This window comes from Halichoerus grypus, chromosome 12, assembly GCF_964656455.1.
Source record: "Halichoerus grypus chromosome 12, mHalGry1.hap1.1, whole genome shotgun sequence".
Taxonomy (NCBI): domain Eukaryota; kingdom Metazoa; phylum Chordata; class Mammalia; order Carnivora; family Phocidae; genus Halichoerus; species Halichoerus grypus.
Window position 1 is genome coordinate 59,876,732 of NC_135723.1, and position 27,021 is coordinate 59,903,752.

General features: G+C 40.7%; 1 protein-coding gene across 4 annotated transcripts in view; it reads left to right on the top strand.

Annotated features, from left to right (window-relative positions):
* The window catches only part of CREB5 (cAMP responsive element binding protein 5), a 389,578-nt gene that overhangs the window by 12,230 nt on the left and 350,327 nt on the right, over positions 1-27,021 (top strand). Inside the window, exon 1 of one of the 4 annotated variants that reach the window (XM_078059404.1) lies at positions 22,310-22,367. The exons of the other annotated variants lie outside the window; for them this stretch is intronic. The gene's annotated coding sequence lies outside the window, so the exon portion shown is untranslated. Of the gene's footprint in view, positions 1-22,309; positions 22,368-27,021 lie in introns of those variants that run through there. 4 annotated transcript variants of the gene reach the window in all.

The window sequence follows — 27,021 nt, forward strand, 5'->3', positions numbered from 1 at the left end:
GCCCATGGGCATGTGTCTGAATCCTTGAATGAGAACAGAGAAGTGTGAACAGAAACTCAGAGAGCAACTGTAACTAAAAACTGGGGTGCAGCTTCTGGGTTACAAGCAGTGCAGTTTTGGTAATTTCTGTCAGAAAGTAACCCCCAGAGGGAGAGGCCCCCGCCTCCCAAAGCAAGCACAGCTGAGGCTCTCAGCAGGGTCTAGTGCACAGCTAAGTGCGTTCGCTTCCTCTGGCCGCTGTTAACAAAGCGCCACGGACTGCGTGGCTGGCAGAAATTTATTTTCTCATGGTTTTGGAGGCTAGAATTCCAAAGTCGAGGTGGAATGGTTCCTTTTGAGGGCTGAGAGGGGAAATCGTTCTGAGTCTCTCTGTTTGGCTCATAGGTGGATGTCTTCTTTTTGTGTCTCTTCGCATTGTCTTCCTTCTGTGTGTGCCTCTGTGTGCATATTTCCCCTTTTTATAAGGACACCAGTCATATTGGATTAGGACCCACTCTAAGGACCTCATTTTAACTTGACTATCTGTAAAGATTTTATCTCCAAATAAGGTCACATTTTAGGGTACTGGAGATTTGGGGGGAGGGACATGATTCAACCCATAGTAGTAGGTAGGCTTTCAAGAAGATAGCACCCAGGGCACATAGTAGTGGGATCCCACAGGAGCTGGAAGATTGGGAATGAAGCGGCTCATAACCAGGCATTTTTTAGCAGGTGTTAAAAATAAACTTATGATGGACCCCCAGTAAAACTTGGAACAAGTCTTCAGAGATGGGGGTACACACATTACCAGGTATGGACAAAGCCAGCAAAACAAGGCTATGCCTTAAAATAGATATATACATATTGCACTGATTAATGAATTTGCTAATATGGACATTGTCCTTGGTTTGGCCTTGAATTTGTCTTCAGAGTTTATGAATGAGCAGTGCTGAAAGGGCAACACCAACTTTTAACCTCAAGAACAAAGAATTAAATACAATTAGTTTGTCACCCTGCCAGGCTTAACAATCATTGTTTTGTTGTGATAATATTTACTCAAAAGGACAATAGCCACCAGTTTCCATACACAACATACACACACACAGACAGGCAGACAGACAGACAGACACACACACACACACAGTTGAACATAGATGTTTCAATGCAGGGAAAAAAAATTCAGCTTTTCTAGTTGTGAATAATTTATGCCTATGTGCGACCTCTGTTTTACACAATGAAAGCACAGAGGACAAAATTCTGTGTTTTAAAAACATATCCTAATAAATAACAAATAACCCAGTTAAAAATGGGCAAAACATCTGAATAAGCAGTTCTACAAAGAAGATATGCAGATGACCAATAAGCACATGAAAAGATGTTCAATGTCATTAGTTATCAGGGAATGAAAATCAAAACCATAGTGAGTTACCACTTTGTACCCTGTAGGATGACTATAATAAAAAAGACAGACAATAACAAGTTTTGAGGAGGATATGGAGAAATTGGAACCCGTAGACATTGCTCGTGGGATTGCCTAATGGCACAGCCACTTTGGAAAATAGTTCGGTAGCTCCTTAAAAAGTTAAACATAAACCTCGTGACCCAGCAATTCCACTCCTAGGTATACACCTAAGAGAAATTAAAATATATGTCCACACAAACACTTGTACATAAACGTTCATAGCAATGTTATTCACAATAGCCAAAATGTGGAAATAGCCCAAAGCCCATCAACTGATGCATGAATAAACAAAAGGGGGTCTGTCCATATATTGGAATATTCTTTGGTCATAAAAAGAAATGAAGTACTTACACATGCTACAACATGCATGAAATTTGAACACATTATGCTAAGAAAAAGTGTCAGATACAAAGGACTGCATATTGTATGATTCCATTTATGTAAAAGGTCCAGAATAGGCAAATCCATGGAGAGAGAAGGTGGATTAGTGGTTGCTACGACTGAGGGTGGGGCTGGGGACTTGGGGGTGACCACTAAGCCCTATGGGGTTTCTCCTTGAGATGATGAAAATATTCCAGAATTGATTGTGTTGCTATTTGCACAAATCTGTGAATATTCCTAGGCCATTGAATTGTACACTTTAAGTGGATGAATTGTATGGTATGTGAATTACATCTCAAGAAAGCTGTTAAAAAAAGATAATACATCATGGAGAAAAATACAGGATGCTAAATGTAGTTAGGTTATATGCCAAATAGGGTATTTTGATCCCATAACAAGGATGTTTGGGATGAATATATCAAGATGAGTGGTGGAGAAAGGTTGATAGGAGCATTACAGATCTTGGAAATAGGAATAGTCAACTACTAAAAATCTTAGAGCATATGCCGTATGTCTCCAGCCTGTACCTCTCTTTTGGGCCAGGAGCCCTGATTTCTAGGTTCACTCTGGACATTTCCTCCTAGATGGACTGCTGCTGTTCCTTAATTTTCAAATTGTCCCAACAGGAACGAATCTTCATACCATTTCTCCTTCTGACACACCCATTTCAGTAGGGGCCACCATCATCCTCTGGGTCCACTGCTTGAACTTCAGTTGCTGACTTTGCCTTTCCCCTTGGCCATTATGAACAGGTCATTGCCAAGTCTTCTAGGCCCCATGGAGCAAAGTCTTGTGATTTTTGTCCTTCTGCCCTGTCTCCTTCTCAACCACTTCCTTCTGTGAACCGAGAATTAAGGGGAACAGAATTATTTATCGAGTCTTTATTGAACCTACTCTCTCAATCTACTATGTCAACCTTCATGACCAACCTACCCAGGAGCTGGACTTACCCTTTTTATAGATAAGGAAAATGAGGCTCAGAGGGTAAGGGACAAACCAGTTAATGGGACAAAGGAAATGTGACCAATAATTGGAGGAATTGGGGTTTAGAACTGTTTTGTCTGGTCCCTGAGCTCAGACTCTTTCCACTGTGACTACGAAATAAATCTTTCTACTCTACGGCTCTGAATGTCTTATTTCTCTGCTCAAGAACCTTCACCAACATCTGTTTTAAGCCCCCTAGGGCAACCCCAGCCAGCATCCCTGTAGGTATAGCCCATATTCAAGCCAGGTCCATAATAAACTCTTGTTTGTGTTGGCTGCCTCTCTGCCATGTTGAGACTCTCCTCTTCCCTGGAATATCTGTCCTTGTCCAGCACACCCCTTCCTCCTACCGCCTCACCTTGTGCCTGTGAAAACACTCATCTCCTGATCTCCCAAAGTAAAAACTAAATGCAGAATTAATTCCTTAGTATTTTCTTAATATTTTTTCTTATGAATAAAAAATATCTTCTATTATATTTATTTTTATATTTGTCATGAATTCCTTCTCTTGGATTATAAACTCTGTAACAGCAAAAATTGACTTCTGCTTGGAGTTGATTTCCCTCATAGAAACCTAGCATATAGTCCTTTATATGGAGTAGAGAATTAATCTTGAGTGAACTGATGATGGGGATACTCAGACATTGTTCTTTGTCATGAATTTCCTATTAGCAGAGGGAGATGTTTGATGTTTGGTGAGGGTTCCTGGGAAGACCAGCCCAGGGTGATTCTTTAGGTTTATTGATGGATGTCCCTACAGCATAAAAAGCTATGGTAATAATATTTCAGAACTTCAAAAATGGAGTGAGATGAGGAAATCACAGAGCATTTCACAACCCCAAGGAGTCATTGATTTTTTATTTTTACATTCTCTTCCGTACCTGCTCCAGAAATAATTTTTAAATGGTTTTAATCAGACCATAGACACATTTTTAAAGGCTGCTTCCTTCACTTAAAACTATACCACAGACATTCTTTCATGTTGCTACATATTTTTCAAAGCTATGATTATGCATCATATTCCATGGAGTTGCTATACCATAATTTCTTAACCATCCCCTATTGTTTGACATTTAAGTTTGTTGTGGATTCTTTATGATTATAAAAAAACACATGACCAATCTTTTGGCAAGAAAAATATATACTCTGAAGACCTTAATCTCCTTCTTCTTATGCTGGCTGAAAATACCTTCCTTTAGGATTGAGCTTGGGTAAAAATGTGAGAGAGCTCCAGTTTGTCTTGGGCACCCTCACACTTGTATCCCTTTTATTTCTGCCCCTCTTCTTCTGGACACATTCTGTTACACTTCAGTGCCTATCACAGGAGCTCAGGGCTGCCCTCCTCCCCCCGACACTGATCTGTCTTCCACAAACCCTGCCCCTCGTGCCCCTCCTCCTAGCCAGATTCTCTCTTCTCTTGCTTCTCAAATCTTGGTAAGATATTAAACAACCTATTTCCTGGGAGTCTGTAATTTTATTACAAAAGGACTTCTGGAGATGGCCATGTGGTAGCCCAACAAAGTGCATCATTAAAGGTGTGCCTTTGCTCTCTTTAGCTAGAACTCTTCCAGGTTCTAAGGATGTGTCAGTGAACCAACAAACAAAATCTCTATAGAAATAGTAAATATATAATGCATCATATAGCAGTAAGTGCTAAAAAGAAAGATGAGACTATGTAAGTAGATACCGTGTGCTCTTTCCTCCTTCAGCTGGACAGTCAGGGAAGGCCTTTCTGAGAAGGTGACGTGAGTAGATAGGCTGGAGGGAGGGGCCCTCCCTGCAGGGGTGTGGAGAACGAGCTTGCAGACAGAGGATCTGCTAGTGCAAAGGGCCTGGTATGTTCAAGGGGCTGCAAGAAGGCAGACATGAAGATGGTGAGGAAGGAGTGGGAGGTGATGGGTGGGCTCACAGACCATGCTGTGAACGTTGGATGTTAATTTTAGCATCAAAGGAAGCCACTGGGGAGTTTTGAGAAGAGAATTCATCACTTCTAAGGACCTTCTTTGTGGTCAAAGAGTGGACTTGTATAGGCTAGGGTGGCAGCAGAGAGATGTGTTAGGAGGCAAGAGACCATGGCAGCTTGGACTGGGTGATCGTGGGAAGGGTGGTGAGAAGGCATTTGGCTTATTTGGAAGGTAAAGCTGAAAAGACTTGCTGACAGGTTGGGTGTAGGGGTCAGCGAGACCTCAGGGAGGATGCTATGGTTATTGACCTGAGACACTGGGAGGATGGAGTTCCATCAGCTGAGATGGGGAAGATAGCCTGTGCAACAGGTTTGGTGGGTGAGAAATGGAACTCAACTGTGGGCATGTTATGTGTGAGATGTCCAGTAGATGGGGGATGCTGAGTCTGGTGTTCAGGGAGGGGATTTGGGCTACAGGTATAGAGTCAGGATCACAGTCTTGGCATCAGATAGGCCAGCCTCATCTCACAACACATAGTTCCTCATGCAGGGGGCCCAACCACACTGGAGTTATAGGTCCTTGAAAGCACGAAACCCTTCTCAGCTACAGGGCCTTTGTATATGCTGTCCTTTTGCCTTGACCATTCCTGCTGAGACGATGCCTCCTTTTCTACTCTAAATTAGGTTTCCCTGTTAAATACTCCTGCTACCCTGAACTTTTCCTTCTTAGCATTTATCAATTTTTAGATTTATATGAATATATATGTAGTGATTTTTAATTTTTTAAAAATTGAAATCCATATGTCCCACTAGAATCTGAATTCTGATCATGCATATTTAGTTTATCGCCATTTTCCCAACATCTAGTGCTGGCACATCGCAGACAGTTCTTCAATACTTGCTGAATGAATGGATGCCTGTTATTAATTTATTACTTTACACATGATATATTGCAGTTCCTCTATTTGTAAGCATACGATTTCATGAGTAATCATACCTAATGATTTTCTTATCTTCTTAAAACATAGACTAATTGATTACTTAATGGCTCCATGTGTTTTTTCATGAACAAACACTTTCTTATTAGGTAACAGAAGGGAGTGGGCTGTGGTTAGAGTGAATGATCACTGGACTGTGAAACTTTGAAAAGAAGAGGAATTTAGGCTTATATAAACTTCCTAATCAAAATCCCCCCACCTCCTGTTTCCTTGTCAGCAGCTTTGTTGCATTTCTATGGACACCTCTATCTAACATTGCCTGAGGTTATTTTATAGTGACCTTTGAGAAGACCTATTACTTCCTCCTTGCCATGTTTGCCATATTTATCGCCATGTTTATCAGGGAAGGAAGCCAGGCTGGCGGGGGGTGGGGTGGGGTGGTGGGAGTGTGGTGGGGGATGAGGAGGTCTGAGCAGGATGATGACTTTCTTTGGTGACTCTTAGAAAGGTCTGTTGTCTCCAGCCTCACCGGGAGAGTATAGGAAATGACATGTGAGGGAAGAGATTTGATTTACTGAGAAAGGGTTGTTAGCTCATAAAAGAGCTCTAGGTCTCTGTCTTTGGCAGCGTAGAACTGTATGAAAAACAGGATTAAATTAGAGAATGATCTTTTTGTGGTGTTTAAAGCTAGAATGAGGTTTTGGAGGTGCCTATGTTGTTTGAGAAACACATACACTGGTTTCATGAATACATCTGTGTTTGTTACACGGGTCTATATAGAGATTGACTGATGCGTATGTCAGTTGGGGAACTTCATGAAACAAGGTCACCAACTTTATAGATAATGTTGCAGTGTGAGGCATCCACTCAGCAAATATGTGTTGAGCATTTACAGTGCTAGACATGGAGTGAGACACTGGGGAAGCATGGGGAACAAGAGAGAGGTCTTTGCCTTCCTGGAGCTCATAAAGTCTGATGAGTCTCAGTCTCCTTGTCTATAAGATGGAGATTGCAATAATACCTACTTTATAGCCTTTGCAAGAGGAGTAAATGGCCATTTATGTAAAAACGCCAATTAGACTGAAAAATGGTATGTAAATTATGAGTGGCTATTATGGTTGATGTACCAAATATAGTTATTGTTTCCTTTGGGAATAAATCCTGATTCATTATTTCTAGTTTTGAATATCCTTCATCCCTATACAACCTAAGATTTTATTCTTAACAATTTAAGGGGCTAAAATTTCTTTCACTATAGTACTAACAAAAGAAAGAAAATGTGAGGTATGTAGCTTGGGTTATAAACAGTTGTGTTAGTTAGCTATTGCTGTGTAACAAATTAGGCCCCCCCAACATAAATTTATTTAAAATTTTTTTTTACTTTTTATTTTTATTTTTTTTAGAGGGAGGGAGAGAATGTGCACGTGAGTGGGGTGGGGTTGGAGGGGCAGGGAGAAGGAGAGGGATACTCTTAAGCAGGCTCCATGCCCAGCACAGAACCTGATGTGGGGCTTGATCTCACGACCCTGAGATCATGACCTGAGCAGAAATCAAGAGTTGGATGCTTAACTGACTGAGCCACCCAGGTGCCCTTCTCCAGCATATATTTATTAACTCAGAATTATTGTGGGTCAGGAATCTGGTTATGGCTTAGCTGGGTCCCCTGGCTCAGGGTTTCTCTCAAGGCTGTAATCAAGATGTTGGCTGGAGCTGTAGTCCTCTTGAGCATCATCTAGGGGAGGATCTACTTCTAAACTCACGTGGCTATTGCAGGTCTCAGAAGATGCGCACCCAAGCTCATTTATATGGCTGTTGGCAGGCTAAGAATAAAACAAGGGTTCTAAGAGGTAGAAAGTGAGAAATAGAAATCAGTCTTTTTTTCTAATCTAATCTCAGAAATGACATCCCATCACATTTTACATATTCTGTTCATTAGAAGTAAATCACTAAGTCCAGCTTGTACTCAGGAGAGGAGATTACACACATGTATATTAGAAGACTGGGATCACTGGGGGACATCTCAGAGACTTCCTGCTACACAGTACTTGTAAATGATACTTTGAGTTAATGCTGTATCTATGGCATTAATAAAGGACACTATTTGAAATGAAAGACATAAGGGAAATAAGCACCACTATTCCCCTAAGTTAGGGAAGACAAGGGAAGTTGGTGTTAGAGCCTTCTAGATTTTGAGTTGTAACCAGTAAAGAATGCTGGTTCATTCTTTTACTTTTGGCACTGGCTCATGCTTGGATATTTACAACATCTCTGTTTTTCAAGAAAGCATTTGGAAGGCACTTTCTAAATATTGGTGGTAAACCAAGGGCAGTCTCTCCTAAGAAGAGTACCAAATGAAAAATGTTAATTTAAATTTGTCATTTCACGGGATTGATATCTCATCCGTTCACTTGATTACTTTTAACCTATACTTGAAAACAAAGCTGCTTCAATCATTTGGAGATTAAGGGGGATAACATTCCAGGTATAGAGGAGACCTAGTGCTATGGGAATAAGCTTGCCATGGATGAGAAGAAGGAAAAAGCCTAGTGTAGCCTAAGTGTAGTGGGCAAGGGGGCAAGTGCTGTGGGATGACACTGGGGGTGAGGTGCGCTGAACCAAGTTAGGAGTTTCAATTTCAGTCTAAATGCAGTGGAGAGCCATTGCAGGGTTTGGATGACTGTAGACAGCTATGAGTTATTATTATTTTTTTAGTGGTTCTGATTGCATTAGTTATTGCATCTTTTTTTTTTTTTTTTTTTTTTGATTAATACTCTGAAATCTTTTAACTAAAAGCTGTGCTTGGGCAAAGATAAAATGAAAATGGAAGCTTTGTAATAGGATGTTATAATTATGCAATGTGTCTAATAGAGTTGAAGAGTTGTGTGTTTCTCCCAGCCAATGGCAAGGGCAGTGGGGTGGGTGCATTTGGAATGAGGTCCTTATAGCATAGGGATTCCTAGTATTACATTAGTTTCATGTGACAGAACTTACAAGAAATTCATTCAGAAAAACATCCAGTGTAGGAGTCTTTTTGGCATATTCTGTGCATATTTTCTCAAACAAGCAGCCATCATTTTTCTGTTGTGTTCTTTATGGCTGTTGCCTCTATGTAGTCCTGGGGCTCTTTTCTAAGCCCACAGGCACCCAGGCAATTTGGCAGTGTCTTCTAGGATTTTAAAATTAGAACATACCATTTAAAATAGTGGTCTTGGTAACTTCTCTTTCCTCTAAATTCCCCCTGAAGCTGACCTTGTGAAAAAAATACCCCAAAGAGGAACAAAAGGGAATCTATTTTTCCTGAAAGAGTAGCTAGGCAGGGAAGGTTCCAGAGTTTTAACATGGGAAATCAACCAATCCTAATGCTCAAATCTACTTGCTGGTGTGTTCCTTTCTGAATCAAGATGAATTTTAGCTGGCTTGCACAAACATGGTAAAAAAATGTTAACTATATCTCAAGTTTAAGGATTCCCTTGCTTTTTAAAAATTTTAAAGAGAAATTTACTGTTTCCTGATTTTAAAAACTCTTAGAAAATACAGAAACATATAAAGAAAGAAACTCTAACCAAAGGTAATCACTGTTGGTGATTTTGATGTATAGTCTCATATAATCTATGTCTTTATCCATCTGTATCATCTAGTTATAATTCATAGGGTATTTGCAGATTCGCATTTGGATTTTTTTCTACTTAACATTATTTTGTGAACATTTCCCAGAGGTCATGATTTAGTTTTTGAAAATATAGTTTTAATGGTGGTATAATCTTCTGTTTGTCATAATGTCCTTAAGCCATTCTGCCTATTATTGGACACATAGTCTATTTTGAATTTTTCCCTGATAATAAAGAATATTGTGGTAAACCTTCCCACACATAGCCCTTCATCTGCATCTCTCATTTTTCCAAAGGAATTATTCCAACAAGTGGATTTTGATACATTCTATTAAATTGCTTTCAAACATCTTATACCAGTTGCCTCATCATCGTCAAGGCTATGCAGAGTACCCATTAAACTTGACCTTTAGCCAGGATTTAGATAGTCCTTAAAAAGGAAATATTTGCCAATTTATTAGTCAAAAATCATTTTAATTTGCTTTTATTTGATTAAAAGGAACATTGAACATTATTTCCATTTATTTGCTGGCAGTTTGTCAATTGTCTGTTCACGTCTGTCTGTGCCTTTTGGCCATTTTTCTTTCAGAGTATTAATATTTTGGATATTGAAATTTACACTTTTTAATGTGGGAAAATTATGCACCCTTTATCCTTAAAACTTAGAGGCACAAGTACAGCCATATACTTTTAGTATAGAAGGCCAAAAAACATTTTGTGTGTGTGTGTGGTTCTTAAATCCTGACGCAGTAGTTTATATATGAGTCTGCAAATGTGTGAACACATTCCTTTTGGAGCCAGGTCACCCCTGCTCGTTATAGGTTCAGTTAGAGCAATCTTCCCTATGTTTTTCTGCGCATCTCTCCCTTTCGTCTACCGTAATAAAAATCCTAAAAGATCCAGACTTCTACTTATCTCATTTTATTCAACTGCACTTTGAGGGGGCAGGCTGCCAACCAAGGAAACCACAGTCTGAAAAAGAATCTCATGTGAGAACTGAAGGGGTCAGTAGCTCTAGTGGAGAGGAGTAGTTGACAGAGAAAAAAGACAGCTTCTTGTTGATGCCATGTGAAGAATGAGCTTCCTGATGCCAGCTGGGGCTTAGCGAGCGGGGCCGCGGGGCGCAGGAATTCCAGGTATCTGACAGCCCGCTTGCTTTTCCTGCCTGTGGCGGGAGGCAACTCGCTCATCTCAGCTCCGTCTCTGCTGCCTCATTTTATAATGGAGGTAATCATACCTCAAAGGTATGCTCTAATTAATTACTCTTAGAGACTCTGAAACTATAATTGCTAATTATTATAACTGTTAGATCATTAATTCTTCACTCCTTTTTATAGAATTGTAATCATCTGCCCAAATTCGGCACCCGGTGTCGATCCAGGGATTTGTGAAGACTTTGTTGCCTATTATTTTTCATAGCCTCTTGATGCTTATTTTAGCCCACGCTAAGTGAATGCCTTAAAATCTAGAAATCTGAAAACTTGTTGAAAGTATTTAGAAATTTTGGAGTTCCAAGAAGCAGGAATGCCAAAAAAATAGTTAGAAAATTTTAGATCCCCCTAGATCATTGTAACTCAGTAGTAAAATAGCTAAAAATTTGAGACTGTTCGTTTTAAGACCACGTTAACTTCTTTTTCCTTCAGTGTGAGCCATATCATCTGGCCACTGGTAAATGATTATACCTAAGACTAGGCATTACAGTTTACCTAGATATTCAGCAGGAAGTCATGTGGGCACAAATAATTTAACAAATGATGTGTTCTGAACAGCGGCCCTCGCTTTCAGCATGCAGTCTTCGGTTTGCAACTGTGTGTTAACTTATTAGGAATATTTTCGTCAGTTTTTAAATTCATAAAATTAATGTGGCTCTGAGCTGAAAATAGTGGAAAGAATGTACAGTGAGCATTGGTGATTTTTCCTCAAAGGCATTGTTTAATTTAGCGTGTGAGCATCTTATTTTTATAATTAGGTCATAAACACCTTAAAAGTAGAAAGTGTGTGTTGTAATACCTCTAAAAACAGAGAGATTCAATGAGTGCAGGCATTATCACCTAGATCACCTGGCTGCTTTACCCTGACTCAACCTATAACCAAATGAGGGTCTCTGGTTACTTGGGTAACTGCATGCTGCCTCAGTTTCCCAACCTATAAATAGGAAAAATGCTATTTTCTCAAATTTACAAGGCTGTCATGAAATGGATGGTTAAAAGCTTTGTGTGGGCTGGTAAAAATTCAGTGTCATTCTGTAAGGTGGTTTTATTTCCAGATGTATAATTGTCAGTGGAGATGTGCATTTTGACCCCTTTCCCCTCCACTTTTGCCAGGGAGATTTTGCATACTGATAAGAGCTGAGAGTTGATGTAGAAGGAGTTAGTATCAGCTGTTTCCAATTCCTGTGGCTTCTAGCTTCTCCTGGGCTGGCCTTACTATGAATGAGGGCCATAGCACCAGCCTCTTCAACTTAATGTCAGCTGCATCACCTTCATCAGGAGAAAAATTTCAAACATTTATTTTCTTTGCAAAAGGCAAGTTTTAGTGGTGGAGTCAATGTACTTCTGAAACGATCTCATTTACCTGAATGAGGCGCGCATATTTATTTTCAGGGTAAGTGGTGAGGTTGTATAATTCTCATGTGACAGATGAACCAAACACTCCACTGTAAATTACATTTGGCTGGAGGAAGATGCTCTGGTATGAAACCACATTTCTGCCTTGCTTACTTGCTCTTCTTGGGTTGGGGCTGGGAGCTGGAGGATTGGTGACTCTTGGATTTACCTAGAAAATGAAAAGCGTTCTTTAGAGAAACCAGGAAGGGGTGAGTAATAGCATCTTGATGTATTTATATAAAAAGGAGGATTTGGGGGATGTGACCTGGGTCCAGCATCTCTCCAGTCTGGAGACTAGAAGCGTCACAGAACATGTCAGAATGGCTTGTGGCATTACAGTTTATTTTCAAAGGACTTTTGATAATACAATTAAGCTTTTCTCTTTGTTTTATCTGAAAGTTGCCCTTACCGGCTACATTAATGTGTCACAGAGTGGGATTTTTTGTTGTTGTTTCTGTGAGCTCTTAGTCTCATAAAAATTAAATGTGTGCATTCCTGTAACCTGATCTGTCCTCTCCAGTGAAAATCAATGCTTCTTGCCCTTGCTGTGCGAGCTGCAGAGGTCTTACTCTGTAGGCTGTGTGTGTTGTGTGCATTTGCGAATATGGCCTTTCGTCACCCATGTTTTCGGATGTTTCTGAAACATATCTGAGACCTCAGAGCCACTACAAACAATCTGTTGGCTCATGACTAGTCTCTCTGTGTGCTTGATAGAGAACAGGAGAGGGTGTGTTTTTCTCCCCCCAGTGTTTGCCTCAGGGAGTGGGCACAGAACGTGGCCAGTTTATTACTTATCTATATATTATTCCTTTGGTTGGTGGTAACAAGAACTTCTGAAGAGGATGGGCTTCTGGAGGGGTAGCAAAATGTTAAACCATTGAGTTCTTTCAGACTTGAATTATACTATCTTAAATATGCCAAGTACAAAGAGTCTGACTCCTTTTTTTTTTAAAGATTTTGTTTATTTATTTGACAGAGAGAGAGAGAGAGAGAGGGAGAGAGGCAGGCAGGCAGAGGGAGAGGGAGAAGCAGGCTCCCCGCTGAGCGGAGAGCCCGATGCCAGCCTTGATCCCAGGACCACAGGATCGTGACCTGAGCCGAAGGCAGATGCTTAACCAACTGAGCCACCCAGGCACCCAGGAGTCTGACTCTTGATGGCCAAGTATTTGCCTGAGCTTAGAGGCAATGATTTTTCCTAACCAAGTGGAGTTTCCATCACAGTTTTCTTCTAGGAAATAATCAAATGTTGAATTTTAGGATTAGGTTCCAAAGTAGAGGAAAGACTCTGAGATTCTCTAAGATTCCACTTGAACTAATCATGGCTTCTGATAAATGGGACCAGTCCAACCTTTCACAGCAGATGTTTATGAGATTTAAAAATGTGTAACCAAGATGATGGGGTTTGTGGGAGCAGGTTCCATCTATCCTGTGACATAAAATTCCAAAAATGGAATTGTGTACTGTGCTCTTGAGGCAACTCAAGGTTGTGTTAGAGCAAATGATGAACTATTCCTAATTGTCCTTGCCCCATTTTTAGAAGAATAGTAAGCATCAGAAGTTCTTCAGGTTGGTGCAATGCAGTCATGATTTTGTCTTCCCTTTGGCCTGATGTCACTGAGTCAGTAGGATAGCTTCCCTCGGAGAACTCAGATATTATTCACAGGTTACATGATTAGCAGAAAGGATTCTCCCAGCCTGAATGACATAGATGAGCACCTGTTAAGGGGCGTGGCTAAAGACTTCATACTACTGCCTGTTCAGAGGAAATAGATTAATAGATTAATTTAATTAATGCCTACTATATGCCAGACACTATGTTAAATACTTTACTTACATTGTTTTACTTAATAGGTGGTATTGTCTTTAGTCTGATGGGGAAACTGAAGTTCAGAGAGGCTGGAGATTTTACCCAAGATCAGGTAGCTATTAAGTGGCAGAGCCAGCCTTTCTGTCATGGGTGCCTCCCTTCCTTGTGTTCCTAGTTATTGTACTGTACACATAATTTGAAAAACTTGCCAAGAGAAACACCATGCCATCTTCTTCAGTGAAGCTATCTGTATGGAGAAAATACCATCCAACTCTTGGCTCCATATAGATCTTATGTCCATCACCTTTTACCAATGCAAGATTTTTTTTTTTTTTTTAGTTTTATCTGTCACCTCAAATCCTAATTTTAGTGGCCATGAATTTCAAAAAGTACAATAAAAGCATATGTCATTTCACCTAGCAATAGGAAATTGAAGGTGTAGTTGGTAATATCATCTAACTAAATGGAACTGTAACTGCTGTTATTAGTGGTCATGTTATTAATAGTTGTATTTAGAGATACAGGCCTGTCAACTGTAAACAATGTCACTTCACCCTCCTTCTTCAGTGTAGTCACTCAAGGATTAACATGTTCTGTATCCTTTGTATGATTGTTTTTGGAATTCTAGTCCCTAAATCTGTTCTGCAACAGAAAAGAGAATAGACATTTGCAAGATTAGAATCTGATAACTTTCAAGCTCAGGGTGCATTTACAAACACTGGCATTCATCCCTGTGTGATATTTTCCAGTTATCCAAAAAGGCTTTTATTCAGGATCCATTTGTGGTTGGGATGCATTGTGATGCATCATTTATGCAGTGCTTTAAGTGTTTACTGGGTAGAGTGTACAAGAGACAGAGCACAAGAATCCTTCCTAAAGGCCTTACTATCTAGAGACACATTGACTGTTATGTAACAGAATTTCACCGAAGAGTAGATATTGCTTAACTCATCCATTTCTTGAGAGCTGATGTTCAGGCTTTCCTTTGACGTTTAGATAACCCCAAACATGCTGAATTGTCTTTTCACTTCCAATAGACATTCCCAGTAAAGCGTAGGTTTTACATTTTAAAAATAGGCAGGAGGTGGGACGGGAATGAGGATATAGACCCTACCAGCAAGTTATTGCTAAGGGAGGATTTTGGGAGAGGCTGGTGAGGATGGACTAGAGACCACTGATTCCCACCCTTACACTGTAAAGGACCTCTTTGTTTTCCTTTTTACATTTGAAAAATTTTTTCCACTAGATAAATATTAATTAATTTCCTTTTAAATTAAAGGCATTCGTAATTGTCAGTCAAAACTTGTGATAAACATGAGGTGACTGATGTTACCATCTTGAATCAAAAATTCTAGCAGAAGTAAAGAAAGTTGACATTTTACTTGGCATGTGAAAGCATTTTTGTGAATGACTAAATGTTTAAATATATGGTAAGCTTTTAGAAATACTGAAAATAGAGCTGATCTGTTATTACTTTCACAGACTGCCTAGGAATCCAGAGACCCCCAAGTGGGGAGCGACTGAACTTAGCAATTGCCATAAATTCCCTTTGACTTCTAACATTCTGTGATTTGTGAACACCATTAAAGCTAATAAAATCGGCTGGTTACAAATGTACTTCCAACAGTGAGTTTTGAAATCCAGGTCCAACATTTTGTGGGGATAGGGGAAGAGGCAAACTTAGCTACCCCCCAAACTTGGAGAGCAACGTAAGGATGTAGAAATAGTTGTCCTTTGGGTGTGCCCACAATTTTTCTTGGTAAGCAACTAAAAGTAGCAATGTCTACTTTGTCATCCTTGACCACAGACAGTTCTACTTGTGATAAAAACAAAAACAAAAACCAGGCCCTTTATATGATGCTTTGTCTCCACATCTGGCATGGACCTTACCCCACCCTCCAGCATAGGCCCCACATTAGGGCAGAATGTTCTGGAAAACCAAAGCTGACTGTATCAGATTTTGTTGGGTCTCAACTGTTCCTCGGCTAAAATCTAACTTCCTTGGCTTGATGTACACAGTCTCTGACAATATGACGCTAATCTATACCTGATACCTTTCCACATATACATTATGAACCTACTATACCAACTTTTTCATCATAATTGCAACTACTGGACCTTTCACGAATCCCACTCTTTACACATGCTGTTCTGCTAACTGGAATACTCTTCTCGGCACAATCTCTGTTGGGTAAGTTCCTATAATATCTGGCTAAGATAGTAGTACTTAATATGTACTAGGCACTCATTTAATCTTTACAGTGGAGGTGGTTGCCATTATCAGTCGCATTTCGCAGAGGAGGAACCTACCCCAGAGGGGTTAAGTAAACTTCTCAGAGTCACAGAGCCAGTAAATAATGGAGTCAGAATTTGAACCTATGCGGCCTGTTACTTCAGGACCTATACTCTTAACCCCCTAGACTGCCTCTCCCTTACAATGGCACCTCCACAGGCAAAGGCTTTCCTGAATCCTTCAAGTGGTGTTAGCTCTTCCTTTCTTAGGATTCTTAAAGTGCTTCTTAAAGCATCCTTGTAATAGCATTTAGTAACTTGCATTATTACTTCTGTCTTTCTGTGCCTGTGTGAGTAATTTTGAGCATCATTCAGCTTCATATACCCAGGACCTTGCAAAATGCCTGTCACTGGGGAAATATTTAGTAAATATTTCTTTTTCTTTTTCTTTCTTTCTTTTTTTTTTAGTAAATATTTCTTGGATGAGTGAAGGAATGAGTGAATGAACTAACACAGATGGATTGGGATCATCTTTCCTTCTATGACATACTTCTGGGATATCTTGAAAAACTTTTCCTTCCAGTAGGTAGACTTTACCTGTCTCATGGGTGCAGAACATTCCAAAAGGAAAACTTAGAGCTCTCACTTGTCATCTTCATGTGACAGTAAATCATTTCCAAATCTTGCAGAGATGCCCATGGATTGTGCTGAGTATCCATGTAGTACTCCAGTCTGACAATGTTGATTTATTTAAGTATAGGTTTGGTGCTCTGTGAGATCTCACCATCTGCGTAAGTTGTGTTTACTTTAAGTACCAGTCAGCATTTTCCTGACAAGTTATAGAAAAATGGTAGTTGAACTTAATTTTTAAGTGAAGTCTGTTTAAGAATAATTTGTTAATTACTAGTTGGTTGATTCTGTTTCCTTAAATTAAGGGCTTCAGTTAATATCACATGCTTATTATTCCAGTTTGCAGGAAGCTGCTGCAGTGGGGCCCACAGTTTCATGACATATTGTAGTCCCGTTCTATGCCAGCCCCTGTCTGGGCTTCTAAATTCATCTTTAGCTAATTTTACAAGCCTGGGAAGTAATCTGATGGTTTACTAGCTTTGGGATTGCAAGTTGGAGGCTTAATTTAATAGCCACTTATAAAACCATTTAGGCAAAAATTGGTTATTAGGCCTTCAATATGATGGGGTGTATTGAACCATTTGATTGAGGCTGATTCTTCAAAATACTGAGAATTGGAGTTAGTACCTTTTGGGCTGAAGGTGGTCCATCAACTACACATAAGACAGGATCCAAACCTTGCTGTGGGGTGGCTTGGAGCCCAATGATTTTTTTTGGCATAAAGGATATGTTTGGCAGCCTATTGGGAAGGTCTGAGGAGGCTGGCCATGGCCTTCAGAAGAGAACATACCAAGGTTGGGTGAATCTGGATGTGTAATGGTTTTGTAAATGTTTTGGTTTCAATAAAATCCCAAATGTATTTTATCAATGCATTTTTTCCCCTTAATTTTTAGACCCTTGTGTATTTCAAGGGAAATTTAGTCCATATGTCTTTGATTCATTTATACTTAACTCATCAAAATGTTGTTTTCTAAGAGTCATTTGGTGTCCAAGAAGACTTTAGAGCTTGGTTTAAATACCTTCCAATGTTCTTTTCCCCTTCCTTTTTAAAAATAGAAAGCCATCTACTCTTGGCAAAACCTAAGTGCAAACACACCAAAAGTTTGCATTTGGTTGAGAGCTTCAAGCCCGTAAGGCTGTTATGCTGAGCCAAATGCATTCGCCAGCTCCTGGTAATATGTGAGCTCCGTTACTCAAAAGCACAGAGATCTTTACCTTTTGATAATCTCTAGGGGCTGTGCACATGGAAAGAAACTAAAAAATAAAATGTCTGCTATTTGCTAGATCTTTGATCTCGGGAAAGCCACTTAACCTCTCTTAGCTTCAGTTTTCTCATCTGTAAAACTGGGCTCATACTTGTCTTGCCTACCTCCCAGAATTACGGAGAGGGTTAAGAGAGCGAACATAAAAGTACTTTGGAAAATATAAATAGTTCTACAAAGAGAATCACATCTCATGTCTTGATGTCGGTGTTCTTTGAATAAAATAACAGGTGGATGTTTGTTATGTGCCAAGCACTGTGTTAAACATTTTACAAGCCGCTATCTTGTTTAGTCCTCATAGTACCTGGTGAAGGGTAGGTGCTTTTAATTTCTACATTTGGGAAGATAAAACTCCTCTGCATAATTTACCCAAGGTCTTATAGTTTGTGAGTGGAAGAACGAGAATATGAATCCAGCTCTTTATGGATTTTAACCACGAAGTTGCATAGTATGTGGTTGAAGCCATATTAATCACTGTACTGTTGGGACCCAGTATCAAAGTTTATCTTGAATCATAACCAAGTCTCCTCATATTGTTATGACCACTTACTCATACTTTAGATTATATTCTCTTATTGAATAATTAGAGTGAGTGCATGTATGATGATATGCTGTTTGAATACACACACACACACACACACACACATATAAAGATCATTCATTACATAGGTTAGTAATAGAAGCTAATTTTAATTGAATATTTACTTTGGACCAGACCCTGCAGAGCTTATCTCATTTAAGGTATACAACTCTGTGAGGTAGAGATTGCTGTTGTCAAGAACTATGAAGACCTGGGGTTTTACTCGACATGAAAACTAATCAATTAGCCTGGAGTTTCCTGGAGGCTGGTAGAAGATATGAGATTTCTGGGACACAAACAAAGTTCTTTATTACTTAAGGCAGGCAAGCAGCGGTGGGTTCATCTTCCCATCAGTTTACCTGGCCCCAGGTCCTGCAGAGGTGACGTGGAGTCTGGCCCAGGTGGATGCTGAGCATGCCATGGGTTTGTGTGACGGCTGAGGCACTATGAGTTTAGAAATCCCAATCTCTGTTGTGGTAAGCAGCCTTGCCTGACCTTTGCCCCTTCGGGAGAGATTATTTTAATATACTGGACAGTAAGCAAACCTGCCTTCTGCCTCAGAGGGACACACTAAGTCTGTCTTCTGAGACTGTTTGCTGTACAAACATGTTTGAAAGATTCTGGAATGAAGGTTTCTACTTCTCAGACGTATATAATAGCAAGAGATCCATGGAGAATTCTCTCCCAACAGTTATTATTTCTGTTTTATGGACAAGGAATCTGGGCTTAGAGAAGTTAAGTCGTTCATTCACTCCAGAAATGTTTATTGAGCATGTGTGTATGTTAAGGTCACATGGGTAAGAGGACGAGGAGAGGCGAGTCAACACAGGCTCCAAGCTGTTAACTTGGACCCTTCGCCTCTTCTACCCTCACCTTCTCAGCCACGGTCCATCTTGCTTCCCCACCTAATGACCAATGTTATAAGACAGAAATGAACTTAAGATGATAATGACCCTTTGGGACAACTGCTTCTCCAGCCATCAGGTTCTCCCTCTGCAGCTTTGACCCAGCCCTAGATACCCAAAGGCAGCAGGGTTGCGTGCAATGTGGGAATGGTATTGGTAGATCCCCAAAAAAGTCAGAATGGCATTTTGAGATCATATTTAGCAGCACACAGAAGACAATGGTGCTGGGTCATTGGAAGTTAGATTCAGTGTGAATAATTTTGTTCTGGAAAATTCAGTTTTGAAACTCGGAAATAGTTTGGTTTCTGTACAAAATCCAGAAGGTTCTTTTTCCTGGTTTCCCCCTCCACCAGTCAGTCAGCATTCTTTTATGTTTAACAATACCATTAAATGACTTGTGGAAGGTTTTTGTAGCGCCTATGCTAGCTTATGAGATTCTTCTTGACATGTGCCTGAATCTCTGTATCAGGAAATATTCAGTGATTAAGAAGTTGGAATCTGGGGAGAAGAAAAAGTCTTGGCAACAATATGACTAGAAGTATCTTTTCAAAACAAAGAGGTCTTCTCCACCCTAGAGAAAGGCCTCCCAGGCTGCAGATTCTCTTCTCTCTCAGCAGGGGCCCCTGAGGGAACGAGTGTGCCAGTTTTCTGAGGAAAATAATAAAGGTGGACATGGAATGAAGAGGATTGGTAGCTAGCTTTGAACTGTGGTGAGGAAACAGTGAACCTTAGCTGGTTAACCATTGTCCCTTTCAACCAAGTATCTTCAGGGGAAACATTCTTCCACTGACATCTCTGTCAGAGGAGAAGCTGTACCTTAAAAAAAAAAGAAGAAGAAGAAGGAAAGAAGCCTGACTTCAGCTCATTTAGCCCTGCCACCTTGTTCATGGATTAACATAGCACGGTGAGAAATTCTCTCCTGTTGGCCTACTCCTCAGCCCCTGAAGCAGTTGGCCCTGTTTCCTGAGCTTATTTCAACTCCCTTTGATGCCAGAGAAAATCTAATTAGTGAAGAATTTGAGAGAAAGAATTTTTGAGAGAACTCTGCCACCCCAAACCCACAGTAGAGTGGGGACATGATTCTTCCCTGTGAGGCTATCACTATCAAGGTTTTTTTTTTTTTCCCTGAATCTTAAATGTTAAACAAGAAGAAAAGGTGATACATAAACTCTCTGTGATGGAGCCAGGCCTCTTTCACAACAGAGGATTCTAGAGCCATTTATCTTGCAAAATAATTCTCTCTTCAGACAGGCTCAATCTAATTCTAGACTAGGCTGCAGAAAGAGGAAATTACTTTGTGGACCTTAACAGCGAAGTCAAGTAGAAGAAGAAAATAAGAATCTTTGGGTAAAGGGTTTTATTTAAGAATGAAAGTAGGCTTCAGAAGCTGGTATTCTCCCAGTGTACTTCTAGGGTGAGGGAATGGTTGCTGCTTTGCCCTGATATCCGGGGCTTCCGCATGGCAGCGGCAAAACCACCTCAACAAACAAGACCGAACAAAAACTCACCAAGAACATGCTAAGCGTTACTTTCATAATTCCTTGGTTCTGCTGCTTTCCCCTGATTGGAGCCCTTAGAGCAGCCTGGGCGCCTTTCCTTGAGGGAACGATGAAAGATGCCCACAAACATGTGTGGCTCCGAAGGAACCTTCAGTACAGACCATCTTCCCCTCCTACTTTGTCCCTTCTGACGGTTTCTGCCCACAGTTTCCTTGTTGTTGTTTTTGGTTGATCTGTTTGTTTTGGGTTCCCCTCCCCCCAGCCCAAGGAAGCTGTACACACACTGGAGTATTTGGGGCTGACTTGGCAGGATGATGTGGCTGCCGGCAGCTTCCAAAATATGACACCAGTGAAAATACGAACCAAATGTTCCTTGTATGCTAGGGTGTAAAGTCTTCATCGCGCCTCTCTCTGAGAGCTGAGAGCATGAAAGAACCAGACAGTTTTGGGTCTTGGTTTTTGCTCTGCCTCTTAACAGCTGGGTGGCATCTCTGAGCGCAATTCTTGATAAAATAGCCATCGTTTTCCCCGCTTCATAAGGGTGCTGCTGGAGTTCAACAAAACCGTTCATGGAGTGCCTGCCAGGTGCCGGAGAGCGTGAGCTGTAATAGTTCCTCTCCTGAGCACCTCAAAGGCAAGGCCGCTTCTTGTTCCCACATGGGCCACGCAGGAGAGTCTGACTGGCTGGGCTTGCATCTTGATTCTGTTCCTTGCCAGCTCTGTGACCTTGGGCAAGTGACTAACCTTTCAGCTGGGGAGTGGAGATCACAACACTACCTACCTCACGGAGTTCTTCTGAGAAGCAAATAAGGAAATACATGTAGCCCGGGGCTTGGAAAGCGCTCCTTGAATGTCAGCAGTGGTTATCTCTGTACGTATAAGCTCGGTGCCTGGCACGTATCTGTTTTTTGAAATACAGTACACAGTAAATGCTCGACAAATGCTAGTTCCCCTTTCTATAACCCTTCTTTGACAAATCTTCCCATTCACATATGACAAGTTATGATGGCATGTTCCATTGGGACTGATCCTAAGAAAGGAAGATAATGTTCTTCCAGAGGGAGTTCAACTCTGAATGGTCCTGTCATATGTGTTTGTTCTTTTCATTGCTATAAACCTACAAAGGGAGAAATGTGGACCAACCAACTGAGTGCCTTAGGGCATTCATCCCCTCAATGTAGCCATTTGCTTCAGTTGAACCCAATCTCAGTGATCCTTCACCATGTTTATGGTGGAGAGAAAGCAGTGCCCTGGAATGTTCACTCAGCATGTCCCTGGAACATGGACCCCACACATGTTCCTGCTGGGGGTGGGGAGTGGGAGGTGTATGTTTGTGTGTGTTTGCAGGAGGGGGATGTCACAGCTGGGAGAGCAAGATAAAGAAGTTGATGACTCAAGGGTCTTTTATTTTCTCTGGCATTTCCAAAAGGTGGCTTCTGATTACACAACTAGCTCACATTCCTAGCCGACCTCAGGTACACCCCAGGCCTTCTCTTCTTCCCATTGGCTCCTTCCTTTGACTTGGAGAAGATATTTATAAAGATTGGAATCTACTAAAGAAAGAGACAAGAAGCAGCAAGAAGCCACTTCAGTGAGTGAACTTTTTTGGGGGGGCGGTGTATGTGTGGTTTCATTTTTATTGCTTCCAACTGTTTTTCAGATCTGCTTAATTTATTGTTGGATACCTCAGAATTCGTTTGGCTCTGACAAGCTCCCTGGCCCCCAGGCACTTCATTCTCCAGACTACACTTCCCATCTGGGCCTGCGAACCTTTGTTAACGATATGGATCCTGGTGGGGTTAGCTGTGGGATTTTGCCACCTCCTTCATGTGTCTTCTGGAGGACTTTTCAGATATTGAAGCGGGCCCTTCACCTTGTAAATTCTTTGGATGGCTTGACTGGTTGCCAGTTATGACTTCGACAACATGAGAGGCCTGAATCTTTTCGTTTCTGGGAGGGTTGATTGAGCCAGAGGGGGCCCGGGGGATTGATGAACCAGTAGGGTTTATCATTGGATTTGCATTCAAATCCTGAACACAAAAACAAAAACCCAGCTAACAACCTGTGAAGTATTACTTTCAAAATTACTTGGTTCTGTTTTCAGGATTTGACTGGGAGCCCAGGAACATGGGCCCTGGGACCCTGTGGCATTAGATATGATCTAGGCTAACCTTTTCATTTTACAAATGTGGAAACTGAGGCCCAGAGGGGTTAAATAACATGCTTCTGGTCACACTGCTAGGAGCAGAGCCATGGCTGGGACACAGGCCTTGTGATCCCTTCTTTGGGCTTCTTTCTGCTATCCTCCGATCACACACCTGTCATTGGCTGAGGCAGACATGAAACTCTGGCTTCTTAACCAATTCTTAACCATTCCCCAACCCCTCTTATTTTCTTTAAAATGGCATTTTCCTGCTCTCCGTCTTGGCTGAGCTTCTTCTTCTTCCCTCCTTCTCCTCTTCCTTGTAATATGTGTATTTGGTAGCAAAGTAGAAGAACTTAAGTTAAAAATGATTATTTCTGGCCATTCACCAGAGGTAATCTTTTCTAACTGGTTTTGTTTTTGTTTTTTGTTTTTTTTTGGAAGTGACTGCCAGACTCTAAATAATACGATTATATCCATGTTTCTTTCTTTATCATCTTTTTGCAACATCTGTTGAGTCTCTGCTTTGAAAATGGGGCTTTAGCTCAGTTGCCCTGATTCTTCTCTATCCCCTGTCTTCTCTCAATGTTCCATTATTACATTTACTCCTTTTGTTGGTTGCCCCTGCCTTTAAGTTATAACTTGCGTTGTGATGAGCACTGGGTGTTGTATGTAAGTGATGAGTCACTGCTTCCTACACCTGAAACTAATATCACACTGTATGTTAACTAACTGGAATTTAAATGAAAACTTGGAAAAAAAAAAACCCTGTAACTTGCATGTTCACTTTGTGTCCCATCAACTTTCAATCAATTTTGTTTTTGTTAAAGATTTTATTTATTTATTTATTTGAGAGAGAGAGAGAGAGAGTATGAACAGGTTGGGGGGCGGGGTAGGGAGGAGGAGGAGCAGAGGGAGAGGGAGAAGCAGACTCTGCACTGAGCATGGAGCCTGACCTGGGGCTCAATTCCATGACCCTGAGACCATGACCTGAGCTAAAATCAGGAGTTGGACTCTTAACTGACTGAGCCACTCAGGTGCCCCTCAGTCAATTTCTTAAGTTGAAGCTCTTGAGTGTGGACCCCTTTCTTATCCTACTCCTTTCCACATTCCACCTTTTCAGTGCCATAGTTACTTTCACATTGTTCACGTGATTTACCTTTTCGTTCTGTCTTGCAACCACTGCTCTGTCTTCTGTGTTTTTGTTTAATGTTAAAAGTTGAAAACCAATGAATAACATATATTTATATAATGACTGCAGTTTTTGTTTATTGCTTGGTCACATTATAAGGTTCCTTCTCGAGGGAAGTTAATGTCATTACTCAAGGGCCTGTCTCACAGGAATATTCCTAACATCAAGGTCATGATTGCATTTTTTTTAATGTTTCATCAGTTGCTTAAAATTGTTCGACTAAGGCTAGTAACTCTGTCAGTTTCTCCTAAGAAAGTCCCTGTCAACCTTTCCTCTGTTCCCCCCCACCCCACTGCTTTCTCCTATCTCCTTCTAACACTTCACAGTAAAATAGAGCGAAATACTGCTGAGTTTTCTTAGACTTTGGAACTGTCAGAATTGAAAGATCTAGTGCATGAGGTAAGCTCAGCCAGTGATGAGAGTGCATCTTTGGTCTTCCTTTGGACCATGGGAATGAAATCATATGTGCCCCACAATAATAAAAGAAGCTGTTATTTTGGAGAATCAGTTGATATTGCTGATGAACTTAATTTTGTTTGTCTATTTATTTATTTTTGGTCTTCTCTTCCCAAAGGAGGATGCCAGTATAATACACGCTGTTTGTTTGATGGATCCTGTTGCGATTGATAATAATGATTCTGATGCTTTCTGTTAGACCAAGATAATAAAAAGCCCAAGGGTATTTGTAATGTGCCTAACTGGGTTTTAAATCAATTAGTGGGTATCTGAGGGCTTTATATAATACGTCACCAGAAACAGCTACTTAAGGAAGAGCCTGGAAAATCTCAAAAATTATCCTAGTTCAAAAGTGTGATGCTTGCTGTTCTAAACTGCTGTTCTGATGCTCGAATTGTATATTACGTGAGATATTAAAGTAGATAATTTACCAAGCTTACGGTTTCTCATGCTGAAGAAAATACGCAATTAGGAAATGCCTAACATCGATTAGAAAAGGGTATTTGCAACAACTCAAATGGTTGATGTTAAACCATAATTTCCCCCAGATAATGGATTGCCTCGGGAGTGGAATCTGCTTAGCCAGATGCTCCACCTCATCATAGCTTTCCTTGCCCTTCCCCCTGTCTGTCTGTGGACCTTGGGTGAGGGGAGAGAAACATGGGGAGCAGGAGATGAAAACTGGCACTCTCACTTTGTCTCAAGCCTTAGCAAAGTGTTGAAAATGGGTTAGAACATCTATTCTCTGCAATTAATCAGTCCTTTTGAAACAGTAATTTTCTGTTGGATATGGTGGGGTATTTGGAGTCATGGATGATGAGGCAGATGCAGATCCCTAAGGTATTATAAACCTGGGACTGGGGGAGCCCCTGCTGTATGGTGAGTATCCACCATTTGTAGGTCTAGAGGGAAGGCCAGGTCTGTAAGGGAGAGCCAAGATTTTTCTTTGTGCCTCCAATCAAGATGATTTGGACAAAAACAGTAGTTGATACTCCTATTATGCTTCACAAGTACTAGTACTAGCTGTGATCTGGAGAACTTTATAAGGGTCTGTGGCATGGGTGTGTGGTGTACAAAGGGAATAGAGGGAAGAAAATACAGTTGGGAGGGCCCTTGACTAGGAATCTCTCTCCTGGGGGAACTTCTCCTTAATTTGTGCATTTATTAAATATATATTTATTGGAAAGTAACTAGTCTGTATTGTGGCTGGCATCTAACATTCCTCAGACTTAAAGTTATACCAGCTATATTAGGCTTTCTGTAAGCCTTTCTATGGTTTGGGCATAAACAAATAGGACCCAGGCTGTTCTGGTCTTTTACAATTGACCTGGATTCCAGCCACTTTCCTGGGATGCCATTCTGTTCTTTTGCCAAAATATGTGTGTGTGTGTGTGTGTGTGTGTGTGTATGTGTGTATGTGTGTGTGTGTGTGTGAAAAATTAGTATTAGGTGAAGCTGGTTGTGGGGCTGCAGCTTAAAAATAGTGGGATTGAATTTACCCAGAGGTTGCATGGTGTGTGTGTGCATGCATGTACTGTGGCTGTACCCTGAGGGGGGCCAAGGGAGGTCAAGGTTGTGTGTGCACAGAAGTATGACATTCCTACAGGAGCATCCCTATTCGGGTACCACTCTCTAGAGACTGTTGCTAACTTGGTCTTTCCGTCCTGGATCCTGAGAACTTGAATGTAAATAAGGATTGAGTTTATATACTATTCAGTTGCCTTACTTTAAAAAGAGCTGATGGTTTTGGGAGGATCCCTGAGTTGACATTCTTGACTAACCTCCATAGGGTTTCCCAAACAGAACATGTATTTTGAGGTATACACGTATGTAAATACATACATTTACAGCAATTCCAAGTTATATGTTAGTGTCATTGCTACATGTCATTGCTACATTTTCTCTTTAGAAAAATATTAAATAAATTGTTGCAATCTTACAGTGAATCTTATAAATAAAAAACCTACCTTAAGGGGGCCTGGGTGGCTCAGTTGGTTAAGCATCCCACTCTTGATTTTGGCTCAGGTTATGACCTCAGGGTTGTGAGATCCAGCCCCACATTCATGGTGGGTGTGGAGCCTGCTTAAGATTCCCTTTCTCCCTTTCCCTCTGCCCCTCCATGCCCGCTGTCCCCGCTCTCTCTTGAAAAAAAAAAAATTTAAAATTTAAAAAACCCTAGACACATGATTTAAAAAATGCCCTAAATATAATATATAATAAAGACATGAAATAAATGTAATTTTAATAAAATAATATGTATTTATAGCATTCAGACTCCTAACAGGAAGGAGATGCCACAGTAAAGAGTTTAACTGAAAAGACTTGAATGAAAGTGAGGGCAGGGTTGTGGGAACCAGCCAAAGAGAGTGAGGGACCAGAGACTAGGGACAGCTAGAAACCGTTGTCACCCCTAAGCCTGCAGAAATCCTGTGAGTTGGAGCTGGAAGATGGGAG